The sequence below is a fragment of the Dendrobates tinctorius genome, unplaced genomic scaffold, assembly GCF_039654945.1.
Source record: "Dendrobates tinctorius isolate UK_male_01 unplaced genomic scaffold, ASM3965494v1 ptg000028l, whole genome shotgun sequence".
Lineage (NCBI taxonomy): Eukaryota > Metazoa > Chordata > Amphibia > Anura > Dendrobatidae > Dendrobates > Dendrobates tinctorius.
In genome coordinates, this window is record NW_027361696.1 from 63,528,285 (window position 1) to 63,544,830 (window position 16,546).

Consider the following 16,546-nt stretch of genomic DNA (forward strand, 5'->3'; position numbering starts at 1 on the left):
TTGTACTTGCTCCTGCGTCCTCCAGATCCACTCGGGGCCCGCATCTCTTTATTGAACTCCTTCTTGAAACGATCCCTCACAGACCGCCACCGCTTCACAATTCTCTCCCCTGAAACGAGAAAGGACAAAGTGGTTAGTATACAACATCAGTGTTTCCCAAACTCCAGTCCTCATGGTCCCCAGGGGTCATGTTTTCAGGATTTCCAAAGTAAATAGAAATCCTGAACACATGATCCGTGGGGACCACGAGGACTGGAGTTCGGGAAACACTGGTTTAAATCAAGCAACCGGTACTGTATATACTTACGCTCTTTAATCTGGGCCCGAGCTTCGAGGTCCTCCCAGCGGTCCACAAGGAGCGAACAGATTTCCTCCCAGAGTCGTCGGGTAACGATCAGGTCAGCGTGGCGTCGGTCAGCCATATTCCAGAGCGGCTCCCTTTCTCTGACGAGATCGATGAGGCGGTCCACATCAATCCCTCCATCCTCACCGTCAGAGTCGGGAGCACGCTGTGAAGGCTGTTAAAGAAAAAGACAAAAATAACATAATTAGCCTCCACAAAAGAAATGAAATAAAAAGTGCAAAAAAAACAAAGCAAAAATATTTATACTTACACGCTGGTGACCGCCGCGTTGCTGTCGCCGACGACCCTGGGAGGCACTGCGAGGACCTCTTGGCCGAGCACCAGATTGGGAAGACTAGAGAAGAAAACAAAAAATGTTATGTCTTTGGATGTAGGCATTTGTTTGCTGTGTGTGGTCTGCAGAACATTGTTTTCTATGTGTTGTGTGTAGTGTGATGTTGTGTTTCTGCGTTTGATACAAAAAACTTACCAATTGTGAGCCCACTCCAAGTGTCTGTCCACCCCTTCCTTCTTCTTCTGGGAGCTCCTCTTCATCTTGTGATTCCTGTTTTGAAATAAAAGGCAATGAATACACATATATTACAGAGATGATGGATTTTGGAAATAAAAACTTACCGTCAAACGCTGACGATGCGAGGGAGGGCTCCCAGAAGATGTGCTGTCTTCCTCATGGCCAGACTCCATGGCTGTGGGTGGTGTTTCTGCTGCTGCCATTGCTGCTGCTGCTGCATCTATTGGGCGGCTGTTGAATAAAGAGAAACAAAGGGCCAATGATTATCTTGATATTCCATAGCCCTAGTTTGGAGGAATGGGGGATTTGATAATTACCGTCTCTCATCTGCTGCTGGACTCCCCTCCCGCTGTTCAGCATGCTGCTCCATTTGGGGTGGTGCTGATGGTGCTGCTGCTGCAGATGTCTGCTGCCTTCTCCTGCTCCTGGTTCTTGGCTTGGGTGGCATGTTGGGTGTGGCTGAGGGTCCCATTGTCTTGCTTTTATATATGTCCTGTGGGCAGAGCTACTGAGCATGCTCAGACCAAAGAAACCGGATCCGGCCGTTGCCGGATCCGGCGCATTGCGGCGCTCATAGGCTTTCATTGTATGAAAAAGCCGGAGACGCCGAATCCGGCGTGTCCGGCTTTTTCGACGGATACAAAAAACGTTACAGTCACCGTTTTTTCCAGACGCCGGATTGCGTCACATTGCCGGATCCGGCGAAAATCGGATGAAACGCATGGCCATCCGGCTCGATCCGGCTCTAATGCAAGTCAATGGGGGGGAAACCGGATCCGGCATTGCATTTCGACGGATCCGGTTTTAGTCAAAAGCGCCGGATCGCGCCTGAAGCAGAAAACCTGATGTGTGAAAGAGGCCTTACCCCTCTACTACACATCTTATTGAAGGATACATGAAAACTTATTAATTTGTGATCACTATTCCCCAAGTGACCTCCAACCCTTACATTTGATATGCGGTCTGGCCTGTTGGTTATTAGGTCTAGCAGTGCCCCCCCTCTTGTTGGGTCCTGAACCAGTTGTGAAAGGTAATTGTCTCTCATAGTTGTCAAAAACCTATTACCTTTGCTGGAACTGCAGGTTTCGGTTCCCCAACATATTTCAGGGTAGTTGAAGTCCCCCATAATAATGACTTCTCCTTGAGTCGCTGCTTCATCTATTTGCTTTATGAGGATATTCTCCGTTGCTTCCATTATTTTTGGAGACTTATAACAAACCCCTATCAGTAATTTATTATTTTTCCCCCTCCCCTTATCTCTACCCACAGGGACTCTACATTTTCATTAGATTCATATATATTATCACGCAGGATGGGTTTTAAGGATGATTTTACATATAAACACACGCCTCCCCCTCGCTTATTTGTACGGTCATTTCTGAACAGACTATAGCCCTGTAAATTAACAGCCCAGTCGTGGCTCTCATCCAGCCATGTCTCAGATATCCCAACCATGTCATAATTATGTTCCAATAACATTAACTCCAATTCCTCCATTTTGTTGGCGAGGCTTCTGGCATTAGTATACATGCACTTTATGTATCTCTCTGTACCTCTATTCTTTCTTAAATTATTAACTGTTCTAACCCCACCCCCAATTTCATTATTTGTGCCCAGGTCTCTATCTGCACTGTCTTCTCCTATAAAAGGAATACCCTCCACCCCCCCCCGTCCCTAGTTTAAACACTCCTCCAACCTTCTAGCCATTTTCTCCCTCAGCACAGCTGCACCCTCCCCATTGAGGTGCAGCCCGTCCCTAGCGTAGAACCTGTAGCCAACTGAGAAGTCGGCAGGGGCGGACCTACCGCCCGTGCAGCCCGTTCATTGAACGGGGGCCCCTCCAGCACCGCATGGCTAATTCATGGCTCCAATGATGTTGCTGGGCTGTGTGTGTTCTTTCACTGTGCGCAGAGGACCTGTGAGAGGGGAGGAGTCAGGGGTCACATGATCAGGGGCTTCTGTGTCTATGTGGCTGGGCTGTGTGTGTTCTGTGCGCACAGGACCTGTGAGAGGGGAGAAGTCAGGGGTCACATGATCAGGGGCCTTGTCTGCCTCTTTGTCTGTCTGCACTCTGCAGGACTTTGCTGTGCTGGTTGAGGTAAAGTTTCTGTGTGGGGTCAGGAGGGTTTTACAGTGTAGATGTAGCGGAGCCATGTGTGTACGAGGTGTACGGAACAGAGCCGCATGTGTATGAAGTGTACAGAGCGGAGCTGTGTATGTATGGAGCGGAGCTGTGTATGTATGGAGCGGAGCTGTGTGTGTACGAGGTGTATGGAGCGGAGCCGCGTGTGTACGAGGTGTACGGAGCGGAGCCGCGTGTGTACGAGGTGTACGGAGCGGAGCCGCGTATGTACGAGGTGTATGGAGCGGAGCCGTGTGTGTACGAGGTGTACGGAGAGGAGCCGCATGTGTACAAGTGCACGGAGCGGAGCCAGGTGTGTACAAGGTGTACGTAGCGGATTCGTGTTTGTACAGCGTGTACGTAGCAGAGCTGCATGTGTACAGCGTGTACGTAGCAGAGCTGCATGTGTACAGCGTGTACGTAGCAGAGGCGCGTGTGTACAGCGTGTACGTAGCAGAGGCGCGTGTGTACGAGGTGTAAGGAGCGGAGCCGCATGTGTACGAGTTGTACGGAGCGGAGCAGCACGTGTACGAGGTGTGCGGAGCAGCTTGTGTATGGGGTGTACAGAGCGGAGCAGCATGTGTACGGGGCGTACGGAGCGGAGCTGCGCGTGTACGAGGTGTATGGAGCGGAGCTGCGCGTGTACGAGGTGTACGGAGCGGAGCTGCGCATGTACGAGGTGTATGGAGCGGAGCCGCGCGTGTACGAGGTGTATGGAGTGGAGTCGTATGTGTAGTTGGTGTACAGAGCAAAGCCGCGTGTGTATGGGGTATGCGGAGCCGTGTGTGTACGGAGTGGGGCCATATGTGTACTGGATGTACGGAGAGGAGCCAAGTGTGTATGAGGCATACAAAGTGGGCTTTTCCCACAGACACAGGAGTACACGGCAGAGCCCCGAGGAGCACTTTAAACTCGCACATGACGTTCCACCGGAAGTGATGGGTTGGAAGCTGACCAAAAATGAGGTAATTTCATGAGGAGATTGTGACGGAACCAGGAATGCTTCAGATCCATCACCATGTCCTCCTTGGACAGCGCGGACAGCAGGATCGCCTTGGAATTAGGGATGCCGGCCATGTGAGCAGATCATGATATGTCCTGCATTGGGAGGCTCAGGTGGGCATTACAATGGGAGCCGGGCTGCTATGGTATCTTTATAGAATCTTTCTGTTTCTTTCTTTCTCTGTTCTTTCTTTCTCGCTGTTTCTTTCTCATTCTCTGTTCTGTCTTTACCTCTCTTTTTTTTCCTTTCTCTCTCTCTGTTCTTTCTTTCTCTAATCTTTCTTTCTCTAATCTTTCTTTTTTTTCTTTCTCTCGCTGTTCTTTCTTTCTCACTCTGTTCTTTCTTTCCCCTCTTTCTTTCTTTCTGTTTTCTTTCTTTACTTCTTTCTCTCTCTCTCTGTTCTGTCTCTGTCTATCTCTGTTCTTTCTTTCCCCTCTATCTCTCTGTTCTTTCTTTCTTTACCCTCTTTCTTTCTCTCTCTGTTCTTTCTTCCCCTCTTTCTTTATCTCTATCGCTCTGTTCTTTCTTTCCGTTCTTTTTTTCTTTCTTTCTTTCTTTCTTTTTCGTTTTCTCTCTGTTCTTTCTTTTCTCTCTGTTCTTTCTTTTCTCTTTCTTTTTCTTTCGCTCTCTCTATTCTTTCTTTCTTTCCCCTCTTTCTTTCTTCCGCTCTCCCTCTGTTCTTTCTTTCTGTCCCCTCTTTCTTTCTCTATCTGTTCTTTCTTTCCCCGCTTTCTTTCTCTCTCTGTTATCTCTTTTTTTCTTTCGCCTCTTTCTGTCTCTCTCTGTTCTTTCTTTCTCTCTATCTGTTCTTTTTTTCTGTCCCCACTTTCTTTCTCTCTGTGTTCTTTCTTTCTCTTTCTTTTTCTCTGTTCTTTCTTTCCCCTCTTTCTTTCTCTCTCTCTCGCTCTGTTCTTTCTTCCACTCTCTGTTCTTTATTTCCCCTCTTTCTTTCTCTGTTCTTTCTTCTTTCTCTCTCTGTTCTTCTTTCTGTTTTTTCTTTCTCTCTCGCTCTCCTTTCTTTCTTTTTCTTTCTTTCTCTCTCTATTTTCTTTTTTCTCGCTCTGTTTTTTTTCTTTCTTTTCCTTAGTACCAGTGTGCCCACAGTACCAGCCACTATGCCCCTAATAGCAGTCAGTGTGATCAGCAGTGCTAAATGGGTGCGGCTGGGCGTGGACATGGGTATGACTAGTCATGAAATGGGTGTGGCCGGGGCGTGGCCTAAAACTTGCGGCGGCCGCAGCCTTTGTCCCTCTTTCTCTTCTTCAAAAGTTGGGAGGTATGCTAATTATTTACCTATTCAAATTTACCATGTGGAGCGCCGCGGAGCCTAGGCGCAAGGAGGTTAGCAGTGCTGCGGGAGGCGCGTGGGAGCGGCTCCTGAGAGTGCGAGCGCCGATGCAGAGGAGTCAGCCCTGAGGTGAGATCAACGTCAGTGCTGTGCTGCGCTGCCACTGTGGGGGAGGAGACAGACTGACTGTCACTCACTGTGCGTGTGGCGCCGGCTGGATGGTGGCTGCAGCCGCAGCACCAGCGTGTGTCTGTGAAGTCACTGTGTGTCGTGCCCCATATCTAAATGCTGCAGCTCTGGAATGTGCAGACAGTGGATGGATCCTCTTGGTCTGGCCTGCCTTGCCTGCTCCAGGTAAGAGTACCAGAGCTGAGCAGGACTGAGGGACTGGAACCGAGGTAGACATGATTTTGGGGAGCTCCTGGGGGAGAACTGAAGCATGGCAGGCATGATTTTTGGCTGGCTCTGTCCTGGGGGACAACTGAAGCATGGCCCTGACTGCTCATGAATGGGGGGCCCCTGGCCTGGGGAGAAGGGAAGCATGGCCTGGCTGCTCATGAATGTGGGGGCCCCTGGCCTGGGGAGAACTTGTAGCATGGCCTGACTGCTCATGAATGGGGGGCCCCTGGCCTGGGGAGAAGCATGGCCTGGCTGCTCATGAATGGGGGGGCCCTGGCCTGGGGAAAAGCATGGCCTGGCTGCTCATGAATGGGGGGCCCCTGGCCTTGGGAGAAGCATGGCCTTGGCTGCTCATGAATGGGAGAGCCCCTGGGGAGAAGCATGGCTGCTCATGAATGGGGGTGTCCCTGGGGGAGATGCTTGGCTGCTCATGTATGGGGCGGCTCATGGGGGGAGAAGAAACATGAATTGGGCAGCCTACATAGGGGGAGAAGCAGCATAAACTGGGGGGCCACATGGGGAGAAGCAGCATAAACTGGGGGCCACATAGGGCGAGAAGCACTATGCCAAAAGTAGCCCACATATGGGGGAGAGCATTATGAAACAAAGGGAAATGAGGGTGCCTATATATATTACCTGGAGGCTGTATATGTTATTTAGAGGCTATGCTGGGCTATATATATTACCTGGAGGCTGTGGTGGGCTGTATATATTACCTGAATGCTGTGCTGGGCTGTATATATTAGCTGGAGGCTGTGCTGGGCTGCATATATTAACTGGAGGCTGTGCTGGGCTGTATATATTACCTGGAGTCTGTGCTGGGCAATGTATATATTACTGGAGTCTGTGCTGGGCGCTGTATATATTACCTGAAGGCTGTTGCTGGACTGTATATATTAACTGGAGGCTATGCTGGGCTGTATATGTTATTTGAAGTCTATGCTGGGCTGTATACCATATTTTATTTGGAGGCTATGCTGGGCTGTATATATTAACAACTAGAGGCAATGCTGGGCTAGTGGGCTATATATGTTATTTGGAGGCTGTGCTGGCCTGTATATATAATTTGGAGGCTGCAACTGGCAAATAATAAATACAGCCCAGCAGCACCCTACAGATATATCCAGCCCTGCATAGCCTCAATATTAGATAACAACAAATAACAAATAACTTTGTTGCCCTATGAAGGGCGGGGGGGGAGCAAAAAATTTCTTGCACAGGGGTCCACTACAGTCTGTGTCCGTCCCTGGAAGTCGGCCCAGTTCTCCAGGAACCCAAACCCCTCTTTCCTACACCAATTCCTGAGCCACTTATTAACCTCCCTAATCTCCCATTTGCCTCTCTGGCATGGCACGTGGTACAGGAAGTATTTCCGAAAATACCACCTTGGAGGTCCTTGCTTTAAGCTTGCAGCCTAATTCCCAGAAATCATCTTTAAGGACCTTCCACCTACCTCTAACTTTGTAATTTGTGCCAATGTGCACAAAGACTGCTGGATCCTCACCAGCCCATCCCAGTAATCTGTCACCCCGATCAGCGATGTGTCGGACTTGAGCACCAGGTACGCAGCACACCGTTTCATGATCCGTCTTTGTGAAAGATTGCCCTATCTGTTCCCCTAATAGAGTCCCCCACTACCAGCACCTGTCTGGCCTGCCCTGCTCTCCTATTTCCCCCCTTACTGGAGCAGACTCTCCTCCGGCTTTCAGAGAACATGCCTTGCTGCAGCAGTGCTATCCCTGCACTAACACTCCCCTCATCTGCCAACTTAGCAAACTTATTGGGGTGTGCCAGATCAGGACTAGCCTCCCTGGCACTCTTCCCTCTACCCCGCCTTCTGTCACACAGCTAGCTGCTTCACTGTCCTGCAGCTCCAACCTAGCATCCCCCCCCTCATCTATCCCACTGAGCATCATATTGTCTATGGATCTCAGTGTTGTCAGCTGCACATTTAGATCCAGTATCTGGGCTTCCAAATGCACAACGTGCTCACATCTCACACAGCAGTACGCACCCTCGACTGGCTGGTTAAGGATTGCATACATGCGGCAAGACCTCACATACAAGTAACACACACACACTTGATACCTCACATACAAGTAACACACACACTACAGATACCTCACACACAAGTAACACGCACACTACAGATACCTCACACACAAGTAACACACACTACAGATACCTCACACACAAGTAACACACACTACAGATACCTCACACACAAGTAACACACACTACAGATACCTCACACACAAGTAACACACACTAGATACCTCACATACAAGTAACACACACTACAGATACCTCACATACAAGTATCACACACAATACAGATACCTTACCTACAAGTAACACACACTACAGATACCTCACACACAAGTATCACACACAATACAGATACCTTACCTACAAGTAACACACACTACAGATACCTCACACACAAGTAACACACACACTACAGATACCTCACACACAAGTAACACACACTAGATACCTCACATACAAGTAACACACACTACAGATACCTCACATACAAGTATCACACACAATACAGATACCTTACCTACAAGTAACACACACTACAGATACCTCACACACAAGTAACACACACACTACAGATACCTCACACACAAGTATCGCACACACTACAGATACCTCACACACAATAACACACACACTACAGATACCTCACACACAAGTAACACACACACTACAGATACCTCACATACAAGTAACACACATACACTACAGATAACTCACATACAAGTAACACACTACAGATACCTCACACACACTACAGATACCTCACACACAAGTAACACACACACACACTACAGATGCCTCACACACAAGTAACACACACTACAGATACCTCACACACAAGTAACACACACTACAGATGCCTCACACACAAGTAACACACACACACTACAGATACCTCACACACAAGTAACACACACACACACACTACAGATGCCTCACACACAAGTAACACACACTACAGATACCTCACACACAAGTAACACACACTACAGATACCTCACACACAAGTAACACACACTACAGATGCCTAACACACACTACAGATACCACATACACTACAGATGCCTCACACACAAGTAACACACACACTGCAGATGCCTCACACACAAGTAACACACACACTAGACACCTCACACACACTACAGATACCTCACACACAACACACACACTACAGATACCTCACACAGCACACACACTCCTCTGTCCTGCAGGAGAGGCTGATATATATGTGCATGCATCTCCTCCTGCTCACAGCAGGACTTTCCCAGCACCTCCCCCACTCTCTCCTTCTCTGCCGGGGCTGTGGACCAGAGCAGATGATCTGGCCTGGAGAATTGAGCAGCTTCTCTATCTCTCCCTGGGAGCACACACAGGTAGATATGGCTGAGCTTGTAGCTTGGTCGCATGTCGCAGGCTCTGTCCCTCAGAGGTGCGCAGTGCTGGAGAACATTAGCACTGGCCAATCAGCTCTTCTTTCAATCTGATGCTCATTAGCCAGTCTTCTTCTCCTGCGTGCCACACCCCCTTTTTGAATGCCTGAACCCAGTGCGGCAAAAACATAGCGGTGGGCTTTTCTGCACAGACCCTGGTGCGTGCACTCTCCTGCTTGTCTGCAATAACGAAGGCCGCTGACGCGTGCACCGAGAGAGCGCGCACGCACCAGAGCCTGTGCAGAAGATTTAAAGGGCGGCCCAGGGGGCATCTGCCCGGCTCAGCAGATTATCAATCCGGGCCTGGGCTCGCACTACATGATAGGTATAGGCCCCCACTACATGATAGGTATAGGACCCCACTACATGATAGATATAGGACCCCACTACATGATAGGTATACACTCACACTGCATGATAGATATAGGACCCCACTACATGATAGGTATAGGCCCCCACTACATGATAGGTATAGGCCCCCACTACATGATAGGTATAGGACCCCACTACATGATAGGTATAGGACCCCACTACATGATAGGTATAGGCCCCCACTACATGATAGGTATACACTCACACTGCATGATAGGTATAGGCCCCCACTACATGATAGGTATAGGCCCCCACGACATGATAGGTATAGGCCCCCACATGATAGGTATAGGCCCCCACTACATAATAGGTATACACTCACACTGCATGATAGGTATAGGCCCTCACTACATAATAGGTATAGGCCCCCACATGATAGGTATAGGACCCCACTACATGATAGGTATAGGCCCCCACTACATGATAGGTATAGGACCACACTACATGATAGGTATAGGACCCCACTACATAATAGGTATAGGACCCCACTACATGATAGGTATAGGCCCCCACTACATGATAGGTATAGGCCCCCACTACATAATAGGTATAGGCCCCCACTACATGATAGGTATAGGACCCCACTACATGATAGGTATAGGACCCCACTACATGATAGGTATAGGACCCCACTACATAATAGATATAGGCCCCCACTACATAATAGGTATACACTCACACTGCATGATAGGTATAGGCCCCCACTACATGATAGGTATAGGCCCCCACGACATGATAGGTATAGGCCCCCACATGATAGGTATAGGCCCCCACTACATAATAGGTATACACTCACACTGCATGATAGGTATAGGCCCTCACTACATAATAGGTATAGGCCCCCACGACATGATAGGTATAGGCCCCCACATGATAGGTATAGGCCCCCACTACATGATAGGTATAGGACCACACTACATGATAGGTATAGGACCCCACTACATAATAGGTATAGGACCCCACTACATGATAGGTATAGGCCCCCACTACATGATAGGTATAGGCCCCCACTACATGATAGATATAGGACCCCACTACATGATAGGTATAGGACCACACTACATGATAGGTATAGGACCCCACTACATAATAGGTATAGGACCCCACTACATGATAGGTATAGGCCCCCACTACATGATAGGTATAGGCCCCCACTACATGATAGGTATAGGCCCCCACTACATGATAGGTATAGGACCCCACTACATAATAGGTATAGGACCCCACTACATGATAGGTATACACTCACACTGCATGATAGATATAGGACCCCACTACATGATAGGTATAGGACCCCACTACATGATAGATATAGGCCCCCACTACATAATAGGTATACACTCACACTGCATGATAGGTATAGGCCCCCACTACATGATAGATATAGGACCCCACTACATGATAGGTATACACTCACACTGCATGATAGATATAGGACCCCACTACATGATAGGTATAGGACCACACTACATGATAGGTATAGGCCCCCACTACATGATAGGTATAGGACCCCACTACATGATAGGTATAGGACCCCACTACATGATAGGTATAGGCCCACACTACATGATAGATATAGGCCCCCACTACATGATAGGTATAGGACCACACTACATGATAGGTATAGGACCCCACTACATGATAGGTATACGCCCTCACTACATAATAGGTATAGGACCACACTACATGATAGGTATAGGCCCACACTACATGATAGATATAGGACCCCACTACATGATAGGTATAGGACCACACTACATGATAGATATAGGACCCCACTACATGATAGGTATAGGCCCCCACTACATGATAGGTATACACTCACACTGCATGATAGATATAGGACCCCACTACATGATAGGTATAGGCCCCCACGACATGATAGGTATAGGCCCCCACATGATAGGTATAGGCCCCCACTACATAATAGGTATACACTCACGCTGCATGATAGGTATAGGCCCTCACTACATAATAGGTATAGGCCCCCACATGATAGGTATAGGACCCCACTACATGATAGGTATAGGCCCCCACTACATGATAGGTATAGGACCACACTACATGATAGGTATAGGACCCCACTACATAATAGGTATAGGACCCCACTACATGATAGGTATAGGCCCCCACTACATGATAGGTATAGGCCCCCACTACATGATAGATATAGGACCCCACTACATGATAGGTATAGGACCACACTACATGATAGGTATAGGACCCCACTACATAATAGGTATAGGACCCCACTACATGATAGGTATAGGACCCCACTACATAATAGGTATAGGACCCCACTACATGATAGGTATAGGCCCCCACTACATGATAGGTATAGGCCCCCACTACATGATAGATATAGGACCCCACTACATGATAGGTATAGGACCACACTACATGATAGGTATAGGACCCCACTACATAATAGGTATAGGACCCCACTACATGATAGGTATAGGACCCCACTACATGATAGGTATAGGACCCCACTACATGATAGATATAGGACCCCACTACATGATAGGTATAGGACCACACTACATGATAGGTATAGGACCCCACTACATAATAGGTATAGGCCCCCACTACATGATAGGTATAGGACCCCACTACATGATAGGTATAGGACCCCACTACATGATAGGTATAGGACCCCACTACATAATAGATATAGGCCCCCACTACATAATAGGTATACACTCACACTGCATGATAGGTATAGGCCCCCACTACATGATAGGTATAGGCCCCCACGACATGATAGGTATAGGCCCCCTCATGATAGGTATAGGCCCCCACTACATAATAGGTATACACTCACACTGCATGATAGGTATAGGCCCTCACTACATAATAGGTATAGGCCCCCACGACATGATAGGTATAGGCCCCCACATGATAGGTATAGGCCCCCACTACATGATAGGTATAGGCCCCCACTACATGATAGGTATAGGACCACACTACATGATAGGTATAGGACCACACTACATGATAGGTATAGGACCCCACTACATAATAGGTATAGGACCCCACTACATGATAGGTATAGGCCCCCACTACATGATAGGTATAGGACCACACTACATGATAGGTATAGGACCCCACTACATAATAGGTATAGGCCCCCACTACATGATAGGTATAGGCCCCCACTACATGATAGGTATAGGCCCCCACTACATGATAGGTATAGGCCCCCACTACATGATAGGTATAGGACCCCACTACATAATAGGTATAGGACCCCACTACATGATAGGTATACACTCACACTGCATGATAGATATAGGACCCCACTACATGATAGGTATAGGACCCCACTACATGATAGATATAGGCCCCCACTACATAATAGGTATACACTCACACTGCATGATAGGTATAGGCCCCCACTACATGATAGATATAGGACCCCACTACATGATAGGTATACACTCACACTGCATGATAGATATAGGACCCCACTACATGATAGGTATAGGACCACACTACATGATAGGTATAGGCCCCCACTACATGATAGGTATAGGACCCCACTACATGATAGGTATAGGACCCCACTACATGATAGGTATAGGCCCACACTACATGATAGGTATAGGCCCACACTACATGATAGATATAGGCCCCCACTACATGATAGGTATAGGACCACACTACATGATAGGTATAGGACCCCACTACATGATAGGTATACGCCCTCACTACATAATAGGTATAGGACCACACTACATGATAGGTATAGGCCCACACTACATGATAGATATAGGACCCCACTACATGATAGGTATAGGACCACACTACATGATAGATATAGGACCCCACTACATGATAGGTATAGGCCCCCACTACATGATAGGTATACACTCACACTGCATGATAGATATAGGACCCCACTACATGATAGGTATAGGCCCCCACGACATGATAGGTATAGGCCCCCACATGATAGGTATAGGCCCCCACTACATAATAGGTATACACTCACACTGCATGATAGGTATAGGCCCTCACTACATAATAGGTATAGGCCCCCACATGATAGGTATAGGACCCCACTACATGATAGGTATAGGCCCCCACTACATGATAGGTATAGGACCCCACTACATGATAGGTATAGGACCCCACTACATAATAGGTATAGGACCCCACTACATGATAGGTATAGGCCCCCACTACATGATAGGTATAGGCCCCCACTACATGATAGATATAGGACCCCACTACATGATAGGTATAGGACCACACTACATGATAGGTATAGGACCCCACTACATAATAGGTATAGGACCCCACTACATGATAGGTATAGGACCCCACTACATGATAGGTATAGGACCCCACTACATGATAGATATAGGACCCCACTACATGATAGGTATAGGACCACACTACATGATAGGTATAGGACCCCACTACATAATAGGTATAGGCCCCCACTACATGATAGGTATAGGACCCCACTACATGATAGGTATAGGACCCCACTACATGATAGGTATAGGACCCCACTACATAATAGATATAGGCCCCCACTACATAATAGGTATACACTCACACTGCATGATAGGTATAGGCCCCCACTACATGATAGGTATAGGCCCCCACTACATGATAGGTATAGGCCCCCACGACATGATAGGTATAGGCCCCCACATGATAGGTATAGGCCCCCACTACATAATAGGTATACACTCACACTGCATGATAGGTATAGGCCCTCACTACATAATAGGTATAGGCCCCCACGACATGATAGGTATAGGCCCCCACATGATAGGTATAGGCCCCCACTACATGATAGGTATAGGCCCCCACTACATGATAGGTATAGGACCACACTACATGATAGGTATAGGACCACACTACATGATAGGTATAGGACCCCACTACATAATAGGTATAGGACCCCACTACATGATAGGTATAGGCCCCCACTACATGATAGATATAGGACCCCACTACATGATAGGTATAGGCCCCCACTACATGATAGGTATACACTCACACTGCATGATAGATATAGGACCCCACTACATGATAGGTATAGGCCCCCACGACATGATAGGTATAGGCCCCCACATGATAGGTATAGGCCCCCACTACATAATAGGTATACACTCACACTGCATGATAGGTATAGGCCCTCACTACATAATAGGTATAGGCCCCCACATGATAGGTATAGGACCCCACTACATGATAGGTATAGGCCCCCACTACATGATAGGTATAGGACCCCACTACATGATAGGTATAGGACCCCACTACATAATAGGTATAGGACCCCACTACATGATAGGTATAGGCCCCCACTACATGATAGGTATAGGCCCCCACTACATGATAGATATAGGACCCCACTACATGATAGGTATAGGACCACACTACATGATAGGTATAGGACCCCACTACATAATAGGTATAGGACCCCACTACATGATAGGTATAGGACCCCACTACATGATAGGTATAGGACCCCACTACATGATAGATATAGGACCCCACTACATGATAGGTATAGGACCACACTACATGATAGGTATAGGACCCCACTACATAATAGGTATAGGCCCCCACTACATGATAGGTATAGGACCCCACTACATGATAGGTATAGGACCCCACTACATGATAGGTATAGGACCCCACTACATAATAGATATAGGCCCCCACTACATAATAGGTATACACTCACACTGCATGATAGGTATAGGCCCCCACTACATGATAGGTATAGGCCCCCACGACATGATAGGTATAGGCCCCCACATGATAGGTATAGGCCCCCACTACATAATAGGTATACACTCACACTGCATGATAGGTATAGGCCCTCACTACATAATAGGTATAGGCCCCCACGACATGATAGGTATAGGCCCCCACATGATAGGTATAGGCCCCCACTACATGATAGGTATAGGCCCCCACTACATGATAGGTATAGGACCACACTACATGATAGGTATAGGACCACACTACATGATAGGTATAGGACCCCACTACATAATAGGTATAGGACCCCACTACATGATAGGTATAGGCCCCCACTACATGATAGATATAGGACCCCACTACATGATAGGTATAGGACCACACTACATGATAGGTATAGGACCCCACTACATAATAGGTATAGGACCCCACTACATGATAGGTATAGGCCCCCACTACATGATAGGTATAGGCCCCCACTACATGATAGGTATAGGCCCCCACTACATGATAGGTATAGGCCCCCACTACATGATAGGTATAGGACCCCACTACATAATAGGTATAGGACCCCACTACATGATAGGTATACACTCACAATGCATGATAGATATAGGACCCCACTACATGATAGGTATAGGACCCCACTACATGATAGATATAGGCCCCCACTACATAATAGGTATACACTCACACTGCATGATAGGTATAGGCCCCCACTACATGATAGATATAGGACCCCACTACATGATAGGTATACACTCACACTGCATGATAGATATAGGACCCCACTACATGATAGGTATAGGACCACACTACATGATAGGTATAGGCCCCCACTACATGATAGGTATAGGACCCCACTACATGATAGGTATAGGACCCCACTACATGATAGGTATAGGCCCACACTACATGATAGGTATAGGCCCACACTACATGATAGATATAGGCCCCCACTACATGATAGGTATAGGACCACACTACATGATAGGTATAGGACCCCACTACATGATAGGTATACGCCCTCACTACATAATAGGTATAGGACCACACTACATGATAGGTATAGGCCCACACTACATGATAGATATAGGACCCCACTACATGATAGGTATAGGACCACACTACATGATAGATATAGGACCCCACTACATGATAGGTATACACTCACACTGCATGATAGATATAGGACCCCACTACATGATAGGTATAGGCACCCACTACATGATAGGTATACACTCACACTGCATGATAGATATAGGACCACACTACATGATAGGT